Source organism: Sciurus vulgaris, assembly GCF_902686455.1.
Source record: "Sciurus vulgaris genome assembly, chromosome: 9".
Taxonomy (NCBI): domain Eukaryota; kingdom Metazoa; phylum Chordata; class Mammalia; order Rodentia; family Sciuridae; genus Sciurus; species Sciurus vulgaris.
This window is the reverse complement of record NC_136469.1, coordinates 54930996-54957699: the sequence shown is the minus strand read 5'-3', so window position 1 is coordinate 54957699 and position 26704 is coordinate 54930996. Positions and strand designations below refer to the sequence as shown.

The following is a 26704-nucleotide window of genomic DNA, read 5'->3' as shown; positions in this document are numbered from 1 at the left end:
CATCCTTGCACTAAACTCTGGATACCATTGCTTCTCTACTACACAAATGTCCCTAGAACCACAGCCCTGCAACCCCTCTCGCTGCTGCTTGCTGCTACAGTATAGTCTGTGGTCTATCTTTTCTTGGGTCACTAGCACCAGAAGTAAAGTTCAGAGCTCCTGTGTAAGATTTGTTAAGTTAAGAGAGACTGGGAATAAACATTTCTGTTTGTGCCTTTCTCTCCACCTGCTATACAAGACTCACAAATCAGTAAACTTTCTAAACACAAGAAAGGTTCAAATGTTGGGCAGCCGAGGAACTGTACAATGTATCTACTACATAAGTAGAAGAGAGAACGAAGTTTTTCTGAGTTGCTGCAACAGAAAGCAGGATGCTAGTAAATTGAATTCAAAGGGACTCAAGATGTGAACATAACAAGAAACTCTTCTCAAAATACAATTTTTAAGAATAAAATAATTGCTTAAAAAATTGGGAACTCTCCTGCTCTTAGTGAAACATTAAGTGAATGTTGAATGGTCATAAAAATGACTGCTAAAGTAATAATTCACCATTCAACTCAAAATTTTTATAGTTTTATCTTTTTGTTGAGATTAGGACTCTGCCTCAGATTGTGTTTTTTATATGGTTTCACCATATTCTAAATTATGGTCATGTTGCAAATATCTCCAAGGGCCTGAGGCAGCCAGAGCTCCTACCTTGATGCATCCTCAGTGAGCTTAGTAAAACTCCCAGCTGGCTCTCGTGAGCTGAACAAATAGCATTTTTTATGTCTGCTGTGATATGGAAATGATTGGACAGCTGATTCTAAGCACATAAGGTCATTTTTTTTACTTAAATATAATTTTTGTATATATATATGTATATATATATGTATATGAAATATACATAACGTGATGTGAAGAATATACATATTATATATAAATATATCATTTAAAAGCAAAACACTAGAAAGGTATATCTGCAAGAGGATAGTATAGTTTACAAATAATGTTAATAATAAAGATAGCATGTCAATTACTGACATTTATATAAAAAAGCACAAATTCCTGACTTTTAGATGTAACTGGTATTTACTAGCATTATAATTATTTATGTGTTTGAATTTTATTATTAATAATGATACTTTAATATTAATAATAGTTACAGTGCTATTATTTGATACTACAGTAAGTGTTTAAGTATATTATCTAATTTGATCATCATAGAAACAACAATGTTAGTTATCCTCACACTGCTATGTGTGCATGTCCTCTAAGTTTGCAGAGCTGGTTGGTGCTAGAATCAGGAATGGAACAAAGGCCTATCTTATTCTAGAATCTCTGCTCGTAATGACTGCCTCTCTGCTCATTGATACTTTTGCATCTTCTCTGAAACCTTTGTCTTAGCTTCTATGCTATTGATTCTCAGCTACCGATAGCCACTCTATTTCTTGATATATAATTTCAGTATGTTTTCAAGGCATTTGTTTTGTTCACTTTATTGTATTCAGATAGTCAGTAAATATTCAGTTTTACAGTCATCATTTACCTTCTGCATAAATCTCTCCCAATGCAAAAGAGCAAAGCAAGTCTCCCTTTAAAATCAAGGGAACAGTCAAGCTCCAGATCCTCATCACTGGATATCCCTTATATTCAGTATTGTCCACAGACAATGCAGATGTATCATCTCAGGAGGCTACTGGGGTGTCAAAGTTGAACCTCAGGAATCCATCTGGGGAGAGTCCATGAGGTTCTGGAATGTTTAGCACCAGCATACAGAACTTTCAACAGTAGCATATGATTTTGCAAAGATTAGCTGCACTTGTGTTAGTCTTAAAATGAATCCTGTCAAATACCATGGACGCCTCTAGTAAAGCAAACACTACTCATAGGGAATCATCTCCTTCCACCCAGTATAAAAATCTCTGTAATAGCCATGATGGTTCTTTGCTATGTTTGAATACTTGCAGGAATAGAGGACTCAGTTCTATCTCATATTGAATGAATAGCTTCCTGTTGCTACTGACACTAAATTTTTCAGGTCTAGAAATCCAAATTTATTCACTCACCAGGGAGTTTCAGAAAATGGAACCACATGACTGTTATTCTGGGCACTGTCTTGTCTTTATCAAGGTATCTGGAAAACTAAACGAATAATCGGAAGGAAGCTTTCTAAACTTGGAATAATCGAAAATATAATTACATATTATTATGAAATTTTCCTTCAAGTCATGGAAAAAGCTTTATAATTATCCCTATCCAATTACAAAAGTGCATTTTCTAATAACTGGAATGTACAGTGTTCCGTCTCTGTAAAATGCAGGGTGAATTCAATCCAGTCTCTCAACACGTGTTTAATGTCACTCAAATCATCAGCTCATACCAGACAAATTTTCCAAAGTGATGAAGAATGTACAGCTGAGGAGGGGCATCAGCACATTGGAAACCTGGCAGTGGCTGTCTTGTGCAGGCTGGGACTAACAGTAGGAGTGCTGTTATAAAATTTAATTTGCTGGTAGCCATGGATATCATCGGCCCTGGAATATTGGAGATTAGGTGGTGGCACTTAACTTCAGACACAAAGTGGGTGGAATTACTTCACATTGCAACAAGATCAAAGGAAGAACTGGGAATGGAGTCAGGGTGGCAGGGCTGACTCTAGGAATCTTCTGAGGTGACTATGGAACATGTTTCTAGAGGCCAAAAACAGCATCAAGGAGAGTACTGCTCAGTAATATAATCAAAAGAGATGGAGAATGAATGAGCACAACTGATATCAGCCTGTCCCAAAAGAAGTCACCAATCCCTGCCCCACTGAGTGTCCAATTTACATGTGTTCTAAGACACAGAACATACCAGAAATGCAAAATGTCCCTAAAGAAGGACCCTGAAATACTACATCAAATATTTAGTATGTTTTCTCCTTTCTTTCTTTCCTTTTCTTTTTATCTTTCTCTTTTTGTACTGGGGATTGAACCTGGAGGAGTGCTTTACCACTAAACTCCATTCCCTAATCCTTTTGTTTTTATTTGAAACAGAGTCATGATAAGTTGCTGAAGCTGGCCTCAAACTTGCAATCCTGTTGTCTCCAGCCTCCCATTTTCTGTGAAGATGGACATGGCTACTAGGCCTAGCCCTCCTTCTTTCTTAAAGGGGACCAATAATCATGTACTCACTTAACCAACCACATGAGGTAAGAACCTGAATTTAGTTTTTGATGGGCTACTTTGTACTTACAAGCCGAATATGGATTGCTACGGCACTTTTGCTGCTAATCAAGAATAACCTGGAAAGATGACGATAAGAAAATAGCCTCCCAAAATGACCGCTTTTGGGGCTACATATTTACTTTGAGTGTCATGTACTTTGAACAGGAAGAAAAAATTACCAGAGTTTACAATGTTTGGGCAGTCATGAGTGACTTAGCTTGCTGGTCAGGAATGTGCGCAAAGATCTAAGATCAGGGAATAGTAGTTCAAGGAAAGAAGCAAGTGACGCTGACATGTGGTGAAAAGCACAAAAGTGTTAGGATCTCTATTCTGTGTCACACCACCTTAATGTTCCTAAGAGCTATCCACTAAAGCAGTGTCATGAAGAACAGAGTCACAGGATAGCTAACAGATATCAACTAGCTTCTCTCATTAGACATCCCAGTAATGAACAGAAACATGTGGAAGAGAAGGATGCTCTATGGGGCCTAAGAACACAGGCTTTTTCTTACAAAGGCTGAGCTAACTACTGCCACTCATAAATGTCCAACCTTTTAGTAACAAAATGCAAACTGAATTACCCAATGGCACTATTCCTTGAAGAGACTAATCATAAGTCTTTCAAGTTGATCATCATTAGACCCCTTTGTATCCCAGGAAAGGACAATAGTCATGGACCCTCAAGGACTTTGTATTGGGTACTAAGTTGACATACCTTCATAGAATAGCATACCAGCACCTATAAGGACTCACAAGCTGAGAATGACATAGGATCCTATGCATGTGCACTTACAATATTGTGTTGGAACAAAGGAACATGTAATATGGCAAATAGACACATCACCATGAGATCAATGGGTCCTATCATCTCACTTCATCCAAAATCTCTTATCCTTATATTGTTGGAATGGTCTTCTGAAGACTTAGCTGAGGCACAACTTAGAGGTGATATCCTAAAAGAATGGGGACATATTCTTTAACATGTGGTATATATATATATCTTAAACTAACAGTAATTACATGGAGCCATGTATTTGATAAATGGAATATATGGGTCCAGGAAATATGGTTTGAAACAGAAGTCCTATTTACTTTCCATTCCACTTACCCACTTGGGAAATTTGTTTCCTGCCTCTGCATAGTACGTAATGTCTATCAGACATATTGATCTGATCAACACAAGGAAGAAGGACTAATGGATTACTGTCATATATCACTAAAGGAACCAGTAAAAAAGGACTGATGTTACATAATAGGAACATTGACACTTCAGATGTCCATTGTAGCGATGTGATATGCTCATGCCCAATTTTGATCTAATAAAATAACCCTGAACGCACATGCCTTGGGGATGAGGGTCTGGGTTAAACTGCCAGCATGAGTTCTAAACCAACAGGACAAAGATGATGAGTATCAGTCCTGGACACAAGATAAACTTTGCAGTAGGAACTATAATTTTTATTCTAACTCTTACAAGTTTTTCCACAAATTGGGACTAACCGAAAAACTGAATTATGACTAAATTTAATAATTTAGTTAAGAAGCAAGGGATCTTAGTGTTTCAAGGAATAGACTATGGTGAATACTGTTGGTAACTTAGTCTTTACTAACCACTGCCCTCATTCCACAGCTGCTCAGAGTGTTGGAAAATAACAACATATAACTGTCCCTTTACTTAGAAAATATATTGATCAAACAGAATCTTCCACATCCTATATAGACTCTGTGTGGGGGAGAGCTGACCTTGGCACATGAATGACATTTCTTTTTTATTATTATTTATTTATTATAATTAAAAATCATAAATTTACATAGGGCAAAATTGTTTGATTCATTGTTATTTTTTTCCCTCCCCCCACCCCTCCCACCCCTCTTTTCCCTCTATACAGTCCTTCCTTCCTCCATTCTTACCACCCTTCTTATCCCTAACCCTAAATCTAACCCTAACCCTAACGCTAACCCCTCCTACCCCCCTTATATGTCCTCATCCACTTATCAGCGAGATCATTCGTCCTTTAGTTTTTTGAGACTGGCTTATCTCACTTAGCATGATATCCTCCAATTTCATCCATTTGCCTGCAAATGCCATAATTTTATCATTCTTCATGGTGGAGTAATATTCCATTGTATATATATGCCACAGTTTCTTTATCCATTCATCAACATTTCTGATTTACTGAATTAGCTTTGTCAATTTATACAAGTCAGGCTGAGGTTTTATATGGAGCTTCACTGGCTAAGACTATTGTCCCAAATACCTGCATGAAACTCAGTTTGCTTATACTATTTTAGTATCATCTTCATCAATTTAATTCTACATGCTATGCCAGCACTATCTCCATTTTTTTAATGTCATTCTTACTTTTAGGAAATTATATAGTTATTTTTATAGATTAAATTGTGTATCCCCTTCCAAATTCATATGTTGGAATTCTAACCCTCAATAGCTCATAATGTGATTGAATTTGGAAACAGGTCCTTAAAAGAGGTAATTAAAGCTAGGTACAGTAGAACACGCCTGTAATCCCAATAGCTCAGGAGACTGAAGCAGGAAGATTGCAAGTTCAAAGCCAGCCTCATCAACTTAGTAAGGCCCTAAGCAACTTAAAAAGACCCTTTCTCAAATTAAAATAAAAAATTAAAAAACTGGAGAACTGGTTTGTGGTTAAGTGCCACTGGGATCAATCCCTGGTACCAAAATAATAATAATAATAATAATAATAATAATAATAATAATGTAATTAAGGTTAAATGAGGTCATAAGGGAGGACCCTAAATAAATATATCTGATGTTCTTATAAGAATGTTTATTTTTCACAGGTTTGTTTAAAAATATTAATTTAGTATAGTCACTGTGTCAAAGGCTGAAGATACAAAGATGAATAAGAAATGATACTTACTGCAAATTCTCACAATCTGTGAAGGGAACAAATGGACTTTCTCTCTATAAGGCAAAAACATGCTTTGATAATGTTAGTATCCCCTGGCTCATAAAACACAATTATGACTAAGAAGATTGGGAACGGCCTCAAAAGAAAGATGGGAAAGGGGTGCACACAAATTCCCTGCGTGGAGCAACTTCCCTTATTTCTTTGTACAGTCACACTAATATCCTGGTGGCAATCATTTGTAAGGCGTGACATGAGTGACTTATGCCAAGGTTTGGGAATGATTTACTCATTGAAATAAAGAAGATGCAAAGGACTCTCTCTCTCTCTCTCTCTCTCTCTCTCTCTCTCTCTCTCTCTCTGTCTTTCAAATAAGGCCAGTGCCTTACGAGTTCTCATATCTTTTGTGTAGTAAAGCCTTTCACCTTGTCTAAACAGAAGTCTTGCCTTTGCCTCTGTCTCTTGAAAGGTAACCTCAAAACCCTTAGAATTTCCTTAGTGATTGATAGGAGTACATTTATGATTCAATGCAGGCTTCTTTGACCACACCCAATAATTTATATTAAAAAGATGACTCACAATGGGCCCCTGAGACCACACCTGATGAATTATGCTAATGAGATAAATTGTGGTAGGTCTCTCAGATTACATGATAGACCAACCTCATGGGAAGGAGCAGGAGTTCAATCATGTGGCAACTGATCAATCAATCACATGTATGTCATGAAACCCCCATAATAATTCTGGATATGGAAGCTCAGGCAATACTCCCTGGATATTATAACAGATTGAGGTGGAGAGGATAACACATCCTGAGGACAAGAGACAATTAGAATTTTAAATCTTTCTGAACTTTGCCCTGGGCATCTCTTTCTTTGGCTGGTTCTATTTTGTGTCCTACCCGTGGAACATACCATAACTGAATGTAATAGGTTTCAGGGAGTTCTATGGGTCTTAGAAAGAAATTTTCATATGTGAGGGTAATTAGAAAAACTAATAAACTTGTAGTGGTGTCATAGTGTGGATAGTCTTGTATGGAATCTTCTCTCTAACTTTGTCATTAGATCCTAACTCCTTGCATTTTATATAAGAAGTTAGAGTAGATGTGGCAGACTGGAGGACCATCCAAACGTCCAGTGTGGATAACTATTGGTACTTTCTTGTTGGAAAAAGAAAATGATAAATTTGGCATGTGTCAACTGATAATTATGCATAACCCTGGATCCTTCATAAGTATGTCCTTATTCTGTGTGACCTGCTAAAGAAGGAAGTATGTGGGCAGATATGGTAAAAAACAGGTTCCCAAAATAGGTATTTTCCAAATTAGTAATTCTTATTTTATATAAGGTGTTAAAGTAGACATCCACATACTCCATTAAAAATTTGTAATCTAGACAAATTCTGACAAGTTTATTTCAAATAAGATGGTATCTAATGAGACCTAAGTTGTTCCTACCTATGTGGGTTTGAGCTTCTGAACTTTGTCTTGACTTTCACATTTTTATGTATGGAATACAGATAAAATAAGTCCTAATTAAGAGAACTTAAAAATTCAAATGGAAAATGCATAGCATATGAAAATGCTTTGTAAACCTAAAAGTGCTAATGATGTTAGTAAATAAAAGTTTTGTTCCTTTTCTTCCATCAACCTGTCAAACAGTTACGTATCCTTCAAGGTTCTCTATAGAAATAGAAACAACAGGGCATGTATGTAAATATAGAAAGATAAATAGAAATTTATTATGAGGGATTAACTCACACTACTGTGGAGGCTGAGAGTCCCATGATCTGCCATCTGAAAGCTGGTAATTTAGGAAAACTACTATTGTAATGACAGGTTCAAGCCTAAAGACAACAGTACAAGTATCAGAGTCTGAAAGCCCCCAAACCAAAAGTATCAATGTTTGGAGACTGGGAAAGATGTGTGTCCCTTTTCAAGCAAAAAGCAAATTCACCATTTCTTGTCCATTTTGTTTTACCAAATCCTCAGTGGGTCAAATACTGTCATCTGCCCTTACCAATTCAAATTCAAATATCAATCACTTCTGGAGGTACCCTCATAAACATACCCAGAAATCATGTTTTAGCAGGTATCAGGGCATCTTTTAGGCCAGTCAAGTTGGTACAAGTAATTATTACAAGTAATCTGACTCAAAAATTATCTTCATATTTAATTTCCTTGTCTGAAAAATTGTGAGACAACACCCTCCTCTGACTTCATCTTAAGGAAGATATTTTCATTATAATTTTTCTTTTAGGTATCAAAATTTTGTCAGTGTGTTTAACTTCCTTCAAAACCCAATGTTTCCAATAGGAGCAATCATAATGAAAGATTGATCGTTAGATTTATGGTTCTTCTTTTGCCAAGACAGGCATCACGATATTTTGGCTCAAAACATGCTCAATAGTGAGAAATATGTGTTCCCTAAAGTAGTGAAAAAATTGTAAAAATTTGCCAAGCAAGAATTTTCCAATTAACTGTCAGTGAAAATATTAATTAACAAATTATATTCATATAATAATTATATAATTTCACACATCATTGGTTGTGTTTTAAACAAATGTAAGTAATGAAATTGATACAACTTCAGTTTCTTGTTTGCTTAATTTCTTCATGGGAACCAAATGGTTGCATTCTCAGAGAAATACAGGTTGTGGAGGAAAGAGTCTGCAAGTGATTGTTGATTCTGAGAATGAGATAAATTCATTCTTCCACTTAGCAATATTTATTATAGCTGGATAGTCTTTTGAGATAATTCCCCCTTTATTTTTACCTTTTCTTTCTACCAGTTCAGATAGGTGAGACACTCTTGGCTTATTGCTCTGGAGAACATCACAGCACAGAAGAAAGCAGCAAAAACGGCTTCCTGCAAAATGTTTCTTAGCCTTCATTCCCCAAATCTAAGGTACAGGAGGGAAAAAGAGGATCATGGATAGAAGCCAATGCGTTTAAGAAACTTTAAAAAGAAAGAATTCTTTCAATTAAAAAGTAATTTCCCATGATAGGAGAAGCAGGGGACAAGGGAGGTATTGTTCAGGAATGGCTAAAACCTGGGGGATGCTTCCTAGCTGCACCCTATTAGGCAGCAAGACCCAGAGGGGAATACCTGCATGTGACCAGGAGTCTTTTCTCCTCTCTACCAAAATTTCCCTTCCCCAATCATGACACAGAAATAGTAGAAGTTGGAGCTGAATGGATCATGTCAGCAGAGAAAATGGATGTCTGCATGATAAAATGTAAAAAGCATACCCAGATGAAAGAGTGTTCCTCCACATCCTGTGGCATCAATGCCTATATATATGCCTATATATATGTTTCTGGAAAATTAATATAACCATATTGAAGCCCCAAACTCATTGCTACTTGAAATTAAGTATCCCACCAAACCAGCAGGATTTGAGATACCTAAAAAATCTGGAAATGCAATTTTTCTAGGGTATCTGGGTCTATGATCAGTATAAAAAATAAAATATATAAAGTATAAATATATAAAAATATATAAAATATAAAGTATAAAATATAAAATATATAAAATATAAAGTATAAAAAATAAAAATGTCCAGTGTAAAGAGTAAAAAGTAAAAAGCATTTGAATATCACTTAAATTATAGCTATTATCAAAGGTATTATGAGGCTATGAACATCATTATTAATCAATACATTAAAATCCTCAAGTATTTGTCTATTCTTGAAAAGTCATTAATTTCAACATTTTATTAAAGTCATACTACTATAGCAATAAATTCACACCAAGTTTATAGCAGCAAAATTCATAGTACTCAAACTATGAAACTAACCTAGATGTACATCAATGGGTGAATGGATAAAGAAAGTGTGGTGTATATACACAATGGAGTTATATTTGGTCATAAAGAATAAAATCAACTCATCTGCAGGAAAATGGATGGAACTTAATAACATTATGTTAAGCAAAATTAGTCAAACTCAGAAAATCAAGGGCTGTATGCTTTCCCATGTGGTAGCTCTAGAGAACAAAGGGAAAAAGGTTATGGGGGAATCTCATGGAAACAGAAGGGTAGAGTAGGGAAAGGAGATCAAAGGGAGAAAGAAAGGGATGGAAGAAGAGGTACTGGAGAATGAAATTGATCCAATTATACTGTGTACATGCATGAACATGTAAGAATGAATCACACTAATATGTGTAATACACCAATAAATATTTTAAAATGTTTCTTTCACTGACAGAAATTCAAACTTTCCTGTTTATTTCCTAGCATTACTTATCTTCTGATACATAAAGAATAATAAAATTATCAAAATGTGGGGTAGTAGAAGTTGAGAAACTCAAAGACCTAGAGAATGAATACTCTCAATGATGCCTAAATAAATAAAAATTAATTGTAGTTTAAATGGTTTAAATGTCAAAGTGAGGAGGAGATTTTTTGTTTTAATTTTTTCATATGCCAGTACACATATGCAGACATATTTCTTCATTTGCTCAATTGAAAAATCATCTTCCCACACTTTTTCTTCAATGTTTTTACAGACATGGGCTGTTATGGTTTGAATATGAGGTGCCCTCTGAAAGTTTATGTGAGACAATGCAGGAATGTTCAGAGGTGCAATGATTATATTATTAGAGCTGTAACCTAATAGGTAGATTCATCCATTGGATGGAATAATATTTTGAAAGGATTAGTGAATTGAATGGTTACTGTAGGCAGCTGCGGTGTGACTGAACAGAGTATATCACTGGGGACATTACTTTGGGGTTTCATATTTAGTCCCTGGTTTCTTAATCTCTCTCTCTTTCTCTCTCTCTCTGTGTGTCTCTGTCTCTGTCTCGTCTCTCTCTTCTTCCGAACTGATATGAGCTGAGCTGATTTCCTCTGCCACATCCTTCCACCATGCTATTTGCCTCACTTCAGTCCCAGAGCAATGGACTTGGCTTACCATGGACTGAACCTCTGAAATGGTGAACCAAAATAAACTTTTCCTCATGTAAGTTTTTCTGGCCAGGTATTTCGGTCACAGCGATGAAAAGCTGACTAATGCACATGCCTATCAATTATTTTCCAAAAAACATCAAGGCAGTCACAGCCAGCCTGCCAATCCTATGACCTAGAAAGATTTGCTTTTTTAGCTAGAAGTTTCAAGAAAGAGAGATTAAAATAGAAAGTGAATTTCCAAACTGGTATGAATACTAATCTGAGATGACCTACCTCTTTTTTTTTCATCTCCAGACTATAATGACTCATTGAAAACAAATATTCTTTAAGCCCTTTTTTATTTATTGAACTCTTACTAACTTCCAGACATCATACTAAGCTCTGGGAATTCAAAATTTGAAAAAATAGAATGCCCGCCTGCAAAGAATTGAAGTCTAGGGTGTAGGAAAAAAGTGTGTAAACAACTAATTGTACAGGCTTAAAACAATCTGGTAAGTAATATGATACAAATATGTTCCAACTACTCGGGGACTCCAGAGAATACTGTGTTTGATTCTACCCAGAAGAATGGGTGGCAAAGAGGCATCAGAAAGATAGTTATCTGTGTTGGTCCTTGAAGAATACATTTTGCATATTCAGTTGTGCTTGGAAGGAAAAAACATTCCAGATATAAGAATTTGCATAAACAAAAAGACAAACCCATGGACATAAAGTGTGCATGTTTGGAAATAGTGAAGAAACAGGACATTTATGTGAGACAGAGAAAGCAGGAGGGACATGGCAGATGGAATGAGGCAAGACAAGCTTGGAAAGACAGAAGACTGGGTCCGAAATTAAACTTTTTAATTTTTACTGTATTTAATTTTCACTGTATGTATGTCTCTACATTTTAAATAATTGATAAATTTTAGGTAAATAACAAGGCCAACTTTAAAATTATCTAAACCAATTTATACCCAAACAGTTGACTTTTTAAAGTTCAGCAAAGTAGATACAAAATTTTCCTCAGATCTTTAATACTGATGCAGAAAAACATCATATACTTGAAGTTTCATCACTGTTAGAAACAACTAAGTAATTTATAAAATCTTAACAACTTTTATTTTGCTATGTCTTCTCCATTTTTAATGTTCCCTAATGTATACAGTCCCATCTCCATAATCCAAAACATCCTTACTTCAAATACTGCTGATGAAACAGCTTTGCAAAGAATTTTCTAACATATGAATCTCTTCCCTTTCATTCTATGATACTGTAACTGTTAGAAAAAAAATTCTTATCTATGTCATGTGTCAGGAACGTGCTTACACACACACACACACAATACACACAGGTGCATACACAACCAATACCACATCAAATTTTCTTGTAGTTTTCATTTCATTGCACATGTATTTCTTCTGTCTTCATTACTGAGTGGTAAGTGCTCTGAACATAAGGGTCTTATACTTGAGTCTCCTCCAGTCCTCTGGACTGCTACTACTGAACAGACTTACAACATTCATACTGTGTTTGTTGACTGATTATTGGATCCTTACCCATTCTTACTTTTCTTTATAAATTATTTTAATGAATAAATAGTCAAAGAGAAATACAGTCAAGAGAAGTATAATTAATATATAAAGTTTATTAAGGAAGCTTTACATTTTACTTTTTTGTTATTTTACCTGTGAGTAAATACTTAAAAATGAGGTGCAGAGAGATATGTAGGTAAAATACAAAGAAGATATGTAAGCAAAATTATAAATTTCTATTCCTCTGTCTGGAAAAAGTTGAATATCATTACTTTACTTATTTATGCACATGGTAACTTAAAGTTCACATAAAGGAAAAAAGTATCAGTCTTTTCACAGTCTCTTTGGGACTCAAAAACTTAGAAATTCCCCACAACATGCAGCAAATTTTCTGTGCCTGGCCTGGTTTAGAACGTTATTAAGTGCTTTACCCTTTCCAAGTGCTTTGTAATAATTTATAAATCACTTTTCACAAAATCCTGAGGGGCAGGGAAGAAGTACTATGGCTATTTTTTTTTTTTTTTTTAATAGCAAAATATAGAGAAAGAGGTAGCATAGGAAGAAAGAAAGATACTTACATTTTGGCTGTTCAATACCTTCTCTCACTTTCTCTTCTGTGGTTTTGCATCCCCCACTTCATGAATTTTCAAAATATCAGGGCATATTGATATGTGAACTGTAAAGAGAAGGAAACTCACCAAAGTGTCTCTCATCACTTGCAATAGCACAGGTCTTACAGCCGCCCACTTGTTTCTAGGCTTCTGTGTACTGTCTGTTTTTCCTAAACTATAGGCTCTCAAAGACTGGATTCTTGGACTTTGGAGTCTACTAAACCAGCCTCTTTCTATTTTCCAAATCAACGTGGGCATCTTCCTTTTATACTTTGGAAAAATGGTGGTGCCCTAATCCATTTGTGCTACCATAACATAATGTCTGAGATCAGGTGTGTTAATTAGTTTTTTGTTTCTAGACCTGACAAAACCTAACAAAAACAATTTTGAAAAAGGAAACATTTTATTTTGAGCTCACAGCTTCAGTCCATGTATCCATGTTTGTCTGACTCAGTTACTCTGAGCCTAAGGTAAGTCTCATGGAAGAATGAAGTGGTAGAGGCAAGCTGCTTACATCATGGCAGCCAGAAAGCAAGGAGAGAGATGGGGCAGGGAAAAATATAATACCCAAGAGCAGACCCCCAATGACCTACTTTCTCTAGTTACACCCTACCTGCTTATAGTTGTCACCTAGTGATCCATTCAAATTTTTCTGCATCAGTATTAAAGATCTGAGGAAAATTTTGTATCTACTTTGCTGAACTTTAAAAAGTCAACTGTTTGGGTATAAATTGGTTTAGATAATTTTAATGAGGTTATAGTCCTCATGATGTGATCATTTCTCTTCTGAACATTTCTGCATTGTATAACATGAACTTTTAGGGGGACACCTCATATCCAAACCAAAACACCAGGAAATTTATAAAGAACAGAAATGTGTTTCTCACAGGTCTAGAGAATGAGCAGTAAAAATCAAGACACTAACATTCAGTGCCTGATGAGAACACTTTTGCTAAACCCACATGGAGAAAAAGTGGAAGAGAGGAAACCCACCCCCTCAGCTTTTTATAAGGGCCTTTAATCCCATCCTGAGGGCAGACTTAGTCACCTTCAAAAGGTCTCACTTGTTAGTTCTATCTGTTGGTGACTAAGTTTCAACATATGAGTTTTGGGGACACAATTCAGCAGTGCTGTTTCCTAGGTGGACCTCCTTAGGCTTATGGTTGAAGCTGCTCGTGTTGTCACCTGCCTCCTGCACTAACTCAGCAGACTGCTAGGATTATTTTTGAAGCTTTGTGTTTCTCTCTAGCATGTAATTCTGTTTTAGATCCAGATTCTCCCAGTAGCTGTTTTTCCAAACTGCTTCCTCCTGATTGACTCTTTCTGCATTCACAGATCTCTTTGTTCCTCCATTCTCTTTCTCTTGGAACTCTGACTTTCTAATAAGCTCACATAAGATTTCACTCCAGCCCGCACACATCTGTAACACTTTTTTCTTGGGAGGTTCTCATGTTATTTCTATAAACACGTAAAATATTGAAAGCTTCCATGGCCATTTTGCATGATTAACATGCAACTTCTTTGTCTGAGGTTCTTCCTTCACCTCAACTCAGTTTACTTGCTGTTACAATTTGGATGTGAGGTGTCCCCCAAAAGCTCACAAGTGAGACAATGCAGGAAGGTTCAGAGGAGAAATGATTGGGTTGTAGGAGTCTTAACCCAATCAGTGAATTAGTCTCTGATGGGATTAATTGAAGTTGTAGGGTGTGGCTGGAGGAGGTGGGAATTGGGGTGTGGCTATGGGTATATATTTTGTATATGGAGAGTGGAGTCTCCCTCTGCTTCCTGATGATGTGAGCTGCTTCCCTCTGCCACACTCTTCCACCATGATGTCCTGCCTCACCTCGAGCCCTAAGAAATGGAGCTGGCTTTCTATGGACTAAGACCTCTGAAACTGTGAGCTCTCAAATAAACTCTTCCTCCTCTACAGTTGTTAGTCAGATCATTTAGTCACAGCAGAAAAAAAGTTGACTAAAATACTTGCTAACCTCATATCTTTGTTCCATTTTTGAATAAAAGGAATTATGAGTTTAAGATATATATCAGTCTTTGCTTTAGCAAACAGAAAAATCATATCTTGCTAACTAATCCCAGTGAAATTTTGAGGAAGGAGTGAGAAAAGGAGTTCTCGGGGAGCTAATGAAAATAGAAAGGAATCACTTCTGCCCCCATTGTCATGGATTAATGCAGGTAACAGAAATCACCTCTTCTTTCCTCTTCTCTCTTACAGATAATTGCTGTCAGGATGTGAGAAAGGCTAGTTTTATGCCTGAGCTTAGGTCTGGATTAAGAAATGATTCACAAAAGACACGGCAGTTGTCTAACACTTCTTGCTGCCACTGGGCATGGCTGGGTCATGCCACTAGGCTTCTATTTTATTAATCAATGAATAGACTCAGACATTAGCACAACTTGCAGCTCAGATTAGCACTTTGTTGTGATCTTTTCCCACTTATTAATCAATATCCCCATTGAGTCAACTATAATTTTGAATTTACTCACATACATGCATTCATTCAACAAGATTCAACAAGTATCAGAGTGAATTTGTAATGTTAATTCTTCATTCTCTGTAGTATATTTATACATCCTTATTCTCTCCAGTGATTTATCATGAGAAGAGTATACTTTCATATCTCTTGTCTTTGAATTTGGCTCTGTGTTTTGGTTTGAACAATGGGATATAGCACATGACCTAAATAGGAGCTTGAATTGTGTTTGTTCTTCTGTCATTGCCATGATATACATAGCCCCTTTCCCACCATTCAGTGGTCCTCAGTGGTACATGGTATAGAAATGCCCCAGCCAACTCACAGACCTGCAGACTAAAGCAGGGTCCTCCAGATGATCCACACATGTATAAATGGAAAATACTTGTTGGTATAACCACTGAGTTTGGGGGTTGGTTTATGATACGGAGAAGCATTATTATCACAATAACTAAGTAATTGAGACACAAGGACCAAATAGAGTTTTAATTTCTCTGGGTTCACAACATTAACATTGACATTTTAAAATTATTAAATGTTATTAAATATATACAAATAAATAAATTATAGTAAAATAAATTTTGCAAAGAGAAAAGTAACAGAGTTCAGAACACCTCATCTGTCTTGAGACCAAGAAACAAGTTTGGACCACTAGGATCAGGGAGGATGAATGATGGTAAGAACATTCTTGGCAGGAGGATATGGGCTGGAAGGGCACAGTTAAGTCAGGTGTATGGAGATAATTAAAGAATCAAGGTCCTTGTCACAATTAGAGTAATAGGCATTCTGAGTACAAATCTTCAAAGGATCCTGAAACAGGGCATGTGTTCATTAGAAATAGAGGACCAGTTAGCAAAAGGGAACTAGTCCTTGTATACTTGGCAAAATATAAACTGATCTGAATGCAGCCAATGTAGACAGGGACATTAAGAAAAGTGTTCCTTGAACATTAATCTTTTTACCCTTAGGCATACTAAGTACATGTTGAACAACTGTTAAGATTATCAGTTTAAGGAACTGCCAAATCATTTGACAACTGAGGACTCCAAGTCTTGGTCTGGTCATAGTCCTTGGAGATTATCTAAATCAGACATACACATCTTACAGAGGGGAAACTAAGACTCAGAATTCCAAATGTTAGTCAAAATAAAAAGCATGAAGCTGGAACTTAGGTCTTACTTATGGCCCCCTGATTTTTTTTTCAGCAATACTGTATTTATCACCACACACAGACACAGGATGGGAGTTCTGCACAGGTAATACAGTCAGAGTTGGGGTTTAGGAATATACATCACCATAGAAATATAGACTCAAGACAACAAAAAGTTATGAATGCATAGCAGTATTCATAACATCATGTCAACGTTCACAGGGATGTTGGACAATTAAAGGTTTACAGAATCACACTGCTTAAGGCAAGCCTTGATCTGGGGAAAGATTCTTATGTTAGGGAGATAGAGAGAGAGAGACACTGGAGATTGATAGGAGCTGCTCTTGAAGAAGAAGCCAGGAAGCCAGGAAGAAGCCACAGCTGGCATAATGTCTCCCTAATTCCAACAGAACATTAGAATCAGATGCTCTCTAGTCACACACACACCAACAAAGAAATTGGACAAAATAAACTGACACAACTTAGCAATATTTTTTCCTGGGAGAATCCAGAAAATTTAAATGCACTCTGCTTTCCTTTTCTCCTCTTAAGGACATGTAAAATCTTTTGTAAGTTTAGATATTTAGGGAAGGAAGCAGAAACCTCTTCTGTAACTTGGTATAATCACATCAATTCTTACAGAAGTTTTTTGATCCCTTCAAAGTTCTCTTGGGAGGAGAGAACAGGTTTTCTCTGGGCCATAACATTCCCAGTGGCATATATTATAGTGAGATACACCAAATGACCAACTAATTAGCATTAGCTGAGTCAGGGACCCCCAAGATGGAGCATATGCCTTTCTGTTACTGTGGCCACATATACTCCACACGGTCTTGAGGTGGGTCCCCGCCTATCCCATCTCTGTACAGTGGAGTTGGTGCAGGCTGAGTCCTAATCTCTAAATGAAAGATGAGTAGGAATGGCTTAAAAAATGAAACAACAACAACAAAAATCAGAACTGGTTCAAGTTAAAGACCATGACCTCAGTTTTGAGTGAATTATAAAAATATAAAATTATGAAGAAATAATATCTAGAATATTGACATAAAACGGCATCTTGGACTATAAAGATTGACTGAAAACATATGTGAAAAATGAGTGAAACAAGCAGGAACATTTCAATAATAGCATTAAGCCAGGGCACTGTCCATACATCAAACAATGTCTTTAAGACTAAATATCTGCCTGGGTTCCTTAGAAGCATAGTGAAGCCCAATAGACAAACTGGATATTTTAAACCTACCTGTCTCTGAAGCAACCATGAAAAGATGCATTCCCATTCTTCCTTTTCTCTTTAAACTCAGACCACAGAATTCCCCCCTAATTAGTTTCACTGCCTTATCCCCATTTCCCAGTGTCGTTGTCTAACCCTTCTATTAACAAGACTCATGTCTACCTCATTGGTGCAATTTCTGTGCTGCTCTGTAACACTCCATGATCATTCTACTGTCAAGCCAAATTGGTTTATCCTACAAATACCAAAATGGCAAACTCCCCTGAACCCCTAACAACACCTTGCATGATTTCCTTAGGAAAAAACTGTCCTTCCACCATGTACACGAAATAGTTCTTCTGGTTCTCCTTCAACTTCTCTATTCTTTTTTATCTCTTTTGACCTAAGTTTACCCTCTCAAGATTATTAGTCTCCTTCTTTGTCCTTAAATTTATTTTTCTTCTTCCTTTTGCTCTTTCTTCCTTAGCATTCTGTAAGTCTAACTGCTTTAATTCTGTGTAGATGATACTTAGTTTGATGTCTTTAAATTTGAATTTGTCCTCTCTCCTAAGTTTTACCCTATATTTCCAATTGCCTGCTAAGTATTACTGCATGGATGTTCTACCTACATCTGAAACTCAGTTAGCCAAAATGGAACCTACTGTTTTTTATAAAGATTTCTGTTAAGGGTGTGACCATTTCCATGGATGAGAAACTTCCATATGCCCAATGACTGTCTTATTTCCCTTGTTCCAGGTACCCCACGTTCCAAGCTATCCACTTTCTTAGTTACTTTTTGAGTCATCGGTATTTCCTTCATTCACCTCTTCTCTCCTATCCCATGGCCTACATGCCAATTCAACTCCTTACTACTTGATTCATTATGAGAACAATGTAACAGAAGCCTTCTTTTGATCAACTCACTTTAAAATATGTTCAAATGTTTTTTAAACAATGTACTTCTCTGATTTTTTTCTTTCCTTCCTCTTCCTTCCAAGTCTCTCAAAAAGGTTCCTTATATTCCTCAGCCTGACATTTAAAGCCTTCATAAGATCCCATGACCTTATACTCAAGCTTACTTCACATTAACACTCTTTAACTAACCAAAAATTAAAATAAACATAACTTCTGGATTATTATTCATTAGGATATAAAGTGGGAAGTTAGATCATTTTATGATGTTGATCCTTCTGCTAAATATGCTCTTCTCCATGATCCTTCTGCATCTAATACTAGTATAATTTGCAAGTCCCAGCTCATTTCCTTCTTTCCTTATTAATGCCTCCCACAAGTGCAAATAACTCCCATCCCAAAATTTCAATAGTGTTTTTATGTGCCTCTGTGTATTGCATATTTTGATTAATTAAGTGTATCTCTCCTCTTAGGTCATAAGCTCCATGGGTAGACCTCTGTCTACTTAACATTGCATTTCTCAGAGGAAAATACTCTAATGTCACTAACATAGAGGAATTCAATAAATGTTTGTTTAATGTACAAATGAGTAATCCTAGCTAACTCTTTTGGTGGAGTAGGCCCTCGCTGTGCATGGAAATAAATGCTGTTGTTCTTGAATTTCTTTAAATAAAAGAAACACATCAAGTTCAAAGTAGTTAAGCAACTTGTCTAAGGTCACGGCAGTAAATGTCATGATTAGACTCTTTCAGTGAAAGGCACTTAACATGAGAAATCAAAATTGTTTTTGACTTTCAATTTTTCACACTATACTGTAAGTCTTTGAAGAAATAAGCTATATTCATCGTTTTCAGCAGGACTTATCAGAATCTTGGACATATACTGAGTATTTCAGAGAATAAAAGAAATACGGAAGGTTAGCAATGGCAGAGCTGAGAGACAGAGGTAGAGAGAAAGAAAAGGAGGAAGGGAGGAGAGAACTTTTTCATTTTATTTTTTCTATCTCAGAAGAGAATGTTGAAAGAGTACAAACAGTCACTATAAATCATAAAATCATTTTCCATCAAAATCTACATTTTGTTTGAAATCACATGTCAGTATGTTCTCTCCTCTCATCAGAGTAACAGACTATTTAAAAACACCAACTCATCATAAAACCTATTTGAGGCAAAATAGAATAAATGGAGTAAGGGTGGATTTATGAAATTTCTCCTGGTTCTTTTTGTTCTTGTTGTTCATTTTAGAAAATTGCTCTGGGTCATTAAAAAAAGCCTCTAGTAGGAGACAAATCTAGACCATTTATCTCATCTGCTTGTGAAAATTAAGAACAAGAAAGTTTAATTCATTTTAAATATTGGCTTTTGCTTCATATTTCTGGATTGGAATTAGAGATGAAAAGTTTAAAAAGTAATGATGAAAAAAGAGAGCAAGATTTTTTAAAAAGGAGACAATGCAAAGGAAAGAAGAAACAGAAGAAGTCTTAGAATGATATTTGTTCAAGCTCTTCATCTGTTTTAATCCTAAATTTTAAATGATCCCCTCTCAGCATGAGCAAAGGAAAGGCCCACCTAATTCTAAAGTATTCTCTATATTGAGGAGCAGGAATGGAGGGGCATTCCTGTGGAATTTTATGAAATTTAATTGAAATTAAGTTACGGTTACCAAACCAGCAATTCACCATATTTATCTAAATTAATAATAGATCAGACATTAACCAAAAACTATAAAGTAAAAGACTCTTTGTTCTTATTTGACAATTCTTAGATAAGGTTTTTTCAGAGATTATATCTGTCTATATCTACATCTACTCTTCCTTCAAAACTTTAGAGTTCAAAGAAGGAGTAACAAAAACAATTGTAAAATAAAGAACTAGAACTAAACTCAAGAATTTTAATTGTCCACATGGATCATACCACCAGACTTGTCAGGTGGAACTATCCAGAACACTGACCACAAAATATAAAGGAAACCACCAGTGCTGTATGTTAAGGTCCACATATTTCCACAATGTAGATGGTCTCCATTCTCCTCACACATTTCTCTGAAATATGCCCAAGAAAGAAAAGTTCCTCAATAAATGATAGGGAATGAATAAACACAAGATTGAATAAGTAATCTGCTTAATCATTAGGGACAGGGCTCTTGCTGAGTCTTCAATTCATACCCCAAATTGATTCCCCTGCAACGAGTGAAATTTAATGAAGACAGCCTCACAGAGAAGGAGAGACAGTTCCTGTCTGGTACCTGACTGCTAAGCCACTTGTCCAAACCAATTCTGTGGCAACAAGTGCCAAGTGGCTGGGGAAGATGTACAGATGGCTGCCTGGATGCATCACAGGATTGGGCTGCCACCACGGCTCATTGTTATATTTATTGCTGACAATGTAATTAACTGGCTGACTCCTTGTTTTTAAATTGGTCACCCTCGGTGGACAGCTGCACTGGGGGTTTGCACTAATCATGCCTCTGACAGGAGCGAGCTCCACAGGCCCAGCACAGCAGCGGGAGCCTTTGTGAGGTCATCCCTTTGCTGCTTCACAGAAATCCACGCTTCGCTCTCTCTCCCCAGGGTCTTTTAACAGGCCTCCTCACTCCCAGGAAATACACAGCATTTTTTTTTTTTTTTTTCCTGAGTGCTTCTTTTTCTGAAGTATAATGCAATGGGAAAAAAAATTATTTTTAGTTCCCTTTTCCAGAGAGACTTTCTTAAATACAGACTAAAATATTGCCTTTAATGATCATTATGGAAAAAGACTGCAATAACCCAAGTAGATACCACCCAATTTATCAAATTAAAAGGAAGTATCAAAAGCTGTTTTAACTCATCTAGCATCAAGGGTATATTTTTTATTTCTATACTATGGAGAATGATCTTTACTTTTTTTTTTTTTTTCTGCATTGTGATGTGGATTAATTAACTAATGCTTACAGTATATTGAGCACCAAAGACTGCTAAAGATATTTTTACAGTTAGAATGCACAATATATCAAGCCTATGCTCAAGAGGTAGTAACACAAGACTGGATTCATAGCAAAAAACTTCCTTTTGGTCTTATGACCCTGTTTCTTTACCTGTAAAATAGGTGTAACTGTATACTCCAGCTCATACTTGAACCTGACTTGAGTAACTTCAAGTCATGCAACAACTCTCTTCCTTAGGGTTTAGTCTAAAGAAATCAGAAAAATAGATGTAGTGAATCTCTAAAATTCTATGAATGCTTCAATAATGAGGCAAATAGAACTACTGAAACTAATAAAATATGTAAATATTAAATATAAGGGACATTCACTAAAACTGCAAGTAAAGCTTGATTTATTTATATCACAAATATCAGTGTCTATGATGTGACACTTTACGTATGAAAAAGTCCCTTACATTTTCCTTTATCTGGTTTGTTAATTTTCCATCCTGTATTCCCAGGCAGACCGACAGATTGCAATGAAATCAGGTTAAATATTGATCTTCCACCCTGACATCGCATTAACTTTTGTAATAAACATCTTCACTGTGTCAATCGGCACCATGTTTACATATTAAGCCCAGCAACCAATTGTCTTGCTCCTTTTACATGCTTTTGAATTCCAGAAGGATTCTTATCTGGAAGACTAGAATCATGCATCTGCCAAGTCTTTCAATTTTGTATTTCAGATTAACTGCTCCTTTTTCTTCACATTCTTAAGGTCTTCTGAGAAATTTCCTTTCCAATTCACTTGGTAAGTGCCTGCTCTGGCTGTTATTCTGTAATGAATTCATGTCTTTTCTCCTATTTTTCCTGTGCCGCCCTTGTAATCTGAAGTCAGGCTTCTGAGCTCTGACCTCCCTCCTTGTCTTGCTGCTTGAGGAGGATCCAAGGCAGACCCTTAGACCTCAAATGTTCAGGTTTTGAAGACCAAGATTTGGTTGAAATGAGGCCAGCACTGGGGTGGAAATATGCACTGCAATTTTTTAACTTAACAGTCTTCTGAAAATTAAATATTTCTGTTCAAGTTCAGAGATTCACTAAAAGTAAGAACCAATAGGTGTAGCTGCAGACTCCAGATCAAATATTCTATTTCTGAATGTTATAAAGAATACATGTTAAGCAATATTAACCATGAGAAAAGTTAAGACAAATTAAAGTTATATATTATTGATGAATGTCTTTAAAAACTTCTTGAATTTCTATGGCAGTATTTCATTTCTAATAAGATAGTAAAAATATTGAATCATTGATTGTAAGCATACTGAGCAAGTAGTATTTCTATTGTGTAAGCTCTTTCATGCTTTGTTATCAGGTAAATTATAAATGGATGTTCTCTAAATGGGAAATCGTCTGCGTTAGTGTAATTGAAGCAACATTATGTATGATACCAAAGAGTAGTGGTTTTAATTAGAATTTTGTTACAAGTGAACAAGAAGGAAGTGGATAGTCTTTTTGTTTTTAGACACAACCCAGTGTAATAAGTATGACAGTTTTGATGATAAGTACACACTTCTTCTCAGCATTGATTTTTTCACTTGGTGTAAGCAGGAAAACCCAGAGAGAACTTAAAGATGGAATCAGGAGATCAGAAGTCAATATGGTGAAAGGCAAGAACTTGATTCAATGACACTGATCATTCAACATTTTTTGTTACTAGATTATTTTAGTAGAAACATAATGCTATTGGTTGGAGTCAATACAGCATACTAATAAAGAGTATGGGTTTGAATCCATCCCATTTATTGATTCTTGATTTTACTTCTTGTGCTTTAGGAGTCTTGTTAAGGAAGTCAGTTCCTAAGTTGAACAACATGGCAAAGACTTAGGCCTACTTTTTCTTCTATTAGGCACAGGGTTGTGTTCTGTTGCCTAAATCTTTGATTCACTTTGAGTTGAGTTTTGTGCATGGTGAGAGATAGGAGTTTAATTTCATTTTGCTACACATGGATTTCCAGTTTTCTGAGCAACATTTGTTGAAGAGGCTCTCTTTTCTCCAAGGAATGTTATAAGCACATTTTTCTAGTATGAGATAACCACATTTATGTGGGTTTGTCTCTGTCCTCTATTCTGTACCATTGGTCTACATATCTATTTTGGCACCAGCATCATGCCATTGTGGCTCTGTAGTATGGTTTAAGGTCTGGTATTGGGATACCTCCTGCTTCAGTTTTCTTGCTAAGGATTGCATTGGCTCTTCTGGGTTTCTTATTTTTCCAAATGAATTTCATGATTGCTTTTTCTGTTTCTATGAAGAATGTCATTGGTATTTTAATAGGAATTGCATTAAATCTGTATAACACCTATGGTAGTATGGCCATTTTGACAATATTAATTCTGCCTATCCAAGAGCATAGGAGATCGTTCCATCTTCTAAGGTTTTCTTCAATTTCTTTCTCTAGTGTTCTGTAGTTTTCATTGTAGAGGTCTTTCACTTCTTTTGTTAGGTTGATTCCCACGTATTTTACATTTTTTTGAGGCTATTGTGAATGGGCTAGTTTTCCTAATTTCTCTTCCAGTGGATTAATCACTCATGTATAGAAACATGTTTGATTTATGGGTATTGATTTTATATCCTGCTACTTTACTGAATTCATTTATTAGTTCTTGAAGTTTTCTGATTCTATATATAGAATCATGTCAGCAGCAAATACTGATAGTTTGAGTTCTTCTTTTCCTATTCTTATCCCTTTAATTTCTTTCATCTGTTTAATTGCTCTGACTAGAGTTTCCAGAACTATGTTGAATAGGAGTGGTGATAGAGGGTGTCCTTGTCTTGTCCCAGTTTTTAGAGGGAATGCTTTGCTTTGGATTCAAACTAAAAAGATTTTTATCAGCAAAGGAAACAATCAATAACATGAAGAGAGAGCCTACAGAATGGGAGAAAATATTCACCACATGCACCTTAGATAGAGCATTAATCTCTAGGATATATAAAAACCTCAAAAAACTCAACACCAAAAACAAATAACCCAATCAATATATGGGCTAAGGAATTGAACAGACACTTCACAGAAGAAATATAATCAATCAACAAATATGTGAAAAAATGTTCAACATCTCTAGCAGTTAAAGAAATGTAAATAAAAACTAAGATTTCATCTCACTGTAGTCAGAATGGCAATTATCAAGAATACAAGAAAAAATAAAATGTTGGCAACAACGTGGGGGAAAAGGTACATTCATACATTGCTGGTGGGACTGCAAATTGGTGCTACCATTATGGAAAGCAGTGTGGAGATTCCTCAGAAAACTTGGAATGGAACCACCATTTGATCCAATTATCCCACTCCTCAGTTTATACCTAAAGGACTTAAAATCAGCATACTACAGTGACTCAGCCACATTAATGTTTATAGCAGCTCAAACACAATAGTAAGTTATGGAACCAACCTAGATGCCCTTCAACAGATGAATGGATAAAGAAAATGTGGTATATATACCCAATACTTATCATTAATAAAGAATGAAATTATGGCATTTGCTGGTAGTTGGATGGAGCAAGAGAATATCATGCTAAGTGAAATAAGCCAGTCCCCAAAAACCAAAGGCCAAATATTTTCTCTGATACGCAGATGCTAATTCCTAGTAAGTGGGTTGGTGCTAGGGAAAAACAGAGATACTAGGGATTAGGCAGAGGGGAGTAAAGGGAGTGGAGGGGGTATGGGGATAGTAAATAGAATGAATCAGACATTATTACACTATGTACATATATGACTGGTATGATTCTATATCATGTAGTACCAGAAGAATGAGACGTTATACTCCATTTATGTATGACATGTCAAAATGCATTCTAATGTCATGTACAACTAATAGGAACAACAAAAACAAAAAGCCCATTTCACTTGGGGGATAAAAGTATTAGATCTGAAGTAAGACTAACAAAACACTTGATAACTCTCATTGCCTCTCTAAATATCTGTAATATGGGGATAATTATAGTGCTAACCTCATATTGAACAGAAATATAAGTTATGTGAGAAAGAAATTGCCATTATATTTGTTATTTTTAAATATGAATTATAGAAACACATGATTCTGAGAAATATTTAGACTAAAATAATCTTGATAATACCTGGAGGGAGTAAAACCTTTCCTATAAGATGAGAACTATAGCAAAAATCCCTTCAGAAACCCTGCAAGCAAGAAGGTAGTGTAGTGAAATACTTGAAGTATTAAAAGAAAAAGAACTCCCCAACCTTGAATTCTATGTTCAGTAAAATCATCCTCTAAAAAAAAGAAAAAATAACATTTTTATCACACAAACAAAAACTGAAGAAATTTGCCTCCAACAGACATCCAACATCCACTGTGAAATAGTTTAAATGGTGTTCTTCAGGAAAAGGAAAATTATATCAGACCAAAAAAAAAAAAAAAAAAAAAAAATCTCAAAACTACAAAAAAAAAAAAAACCAAAGCATGAAATTGATATTGTTAAAATAAATATTTTTTATTTTCTTTCTTCTTAATTGATCTAAAACACTTTTTAAAAAAAGAATAATAGCACCAAAGCATTAGGTGATTGTAGTATCTGAGAAGGTGAAGTAACAATGATGTTACAAGAAACAATTTGTCTAAACAGTCATAAAACGCATGAAAGAATTTAGAATGATATATTATACTAACACTAATTTAAAAATCTTTGAATATATGCATTAATTCATACAAAAGTAGATCTCAGAACAATGAAAATTATCAGAGATAAAGAAAAGTACTACATAGCTATGAAAGAATAAATTTTTCAGGAAGACATAGTAATCTTTAACAAGTATGTACCTAACAACAGAGCACCAAAATATGTGAGGGAAAAGCTATTAGAACTGAAGAGAGAAATAGACACATTCACTATAATATTTGGAGACTTC

At 35.7% G+C, this 26704-nt stretch overlaps 2 long non-coding RNA genes across 2 annotated transcripts in view; one reads left to right on the top strand and one right to left on the bottom strand.

Moving 5' to 3' along the window:
- The window catches only part of LOC306670166, a 111848-nt gene extending 108716 nt beyond the window's left edge, over positions 1-3132 (top strand). Inside the window, exon 3 of the long non-coding RNA XR_013766338.1 lies at positions 3020-3132. This is a non-coding gene — a long non-coding RNA (uncharacterized lncRNA). The remainder of the gene's footprint in view (positions 1-3019) is intronic.
- LOC306670162 overlaps positions 1-22037 on the bottom strand; it is a 60229-nt gene extending 38192 nt beyond the window's left edge. Inside the window, exons 1-2 of the long non-coding RNA XR_013766336.1 lie at positions 21949-22037; positions 13080-13177 (exon numbers count right to left, since the gene is read on the bottom strand). This is a non-coding gene — a long non-coding RNA (uncharacterized lncRNA). The remainder of the gene's footprint in view (positions 1-13079; positions 13178-21948) is intronic.
- Between the last annotated feature and the right edge of the window lie 4667 nt (positions 22038-26704).